The following is a 913-nucleotide window of genomic DNA, read 5'->3' as shown; positions in this document are numbered from 1 at the left end:
TTATTTATTTAATTAATAATTAAATTAAATTTTTAAATTTTTATTAGGAACAGCAACTTAAATCACATATGATGACTGTTTTTTGAATATAGACATTGTGAACAGCAGCCTAATGGACAAACCGGTTTACATGTATGTGTCACACGTACGTCTTCTGAAATAACTGAAACGGTCCCTTTTCGGGACTCGGTCTCTAGATCTCGGTTCGGCTGCACCAATTTTATTTGAACTGGTCGCAATCGAAAGATACCGAGTACATTATGTAATAAAAGTGTTTTTAGATTTTTAAGTGGGCTTTTAAATTGGAGAAGGAATTTTGGTAATTATACAGAATACCACCTCCACCTCCGATTTCGATAAAATTAGGCTCATTCGACGCGTTTTTGCATAAAACGAAAGAATTTTGAAGAAATAAGTGTCGCTCTGCTCTACGAACCGAGATATTTAACGTTAAAGTTGACGACTATTCAGGTTAGGAAATCTGTCTTACCGACTATATGTAGTGCTACGAGTATGCTTTCTTCATGCTCTCTGACCTCGTGCGCATGCGCTTGGTATGGTTTGAGTCCAATAGTATGCACGATATTTGAAATTAACACTGCCAAACAAATATAATATATTGTTATCAGACGCAAAATTCTACAGCTTTCCCTGTTCAGAAACGTTGAACTTTCCACGCGAAGTAACTTCCCCCCCTCCTGCACAGGGGCAAATACTTCTACGATTGTACTGTCGGGACAGACCTCTGTCCATCTCTCCCTCCCCCCTGCTGAGGGGCGCACGACTTCTACGATTGTACTGTCGGGGCAGACCTCTGACGACGGTGTGGGTGCGTGCGTGCGTGCGTGCGTGCGTGCGTGCGTGCGTGCGTGCGTGTGCGTGCGTGCGTGTGTGTGTGTGTGTGTGTGTGTGT

This window comes from Cyphomyrmex costatus, unplaced genomic scaffold (assembly GCF_001594065.2).
Source record: "Cyphomyrmex costatus isolate MS0001 unplaced genomic scaffold, Ccosl1.0 scaffold608, whole genome shotgun sequence".
Lineage (NCBI taxonomy): Eukaryota > Metazoa > Arthropoda > Insecta > Hymenoptera > Formicidae > Cyphomyrmex > Cyphomyrmex costatus.
This window is presented reverse-complemented; position numbering follows the sequence as displayed.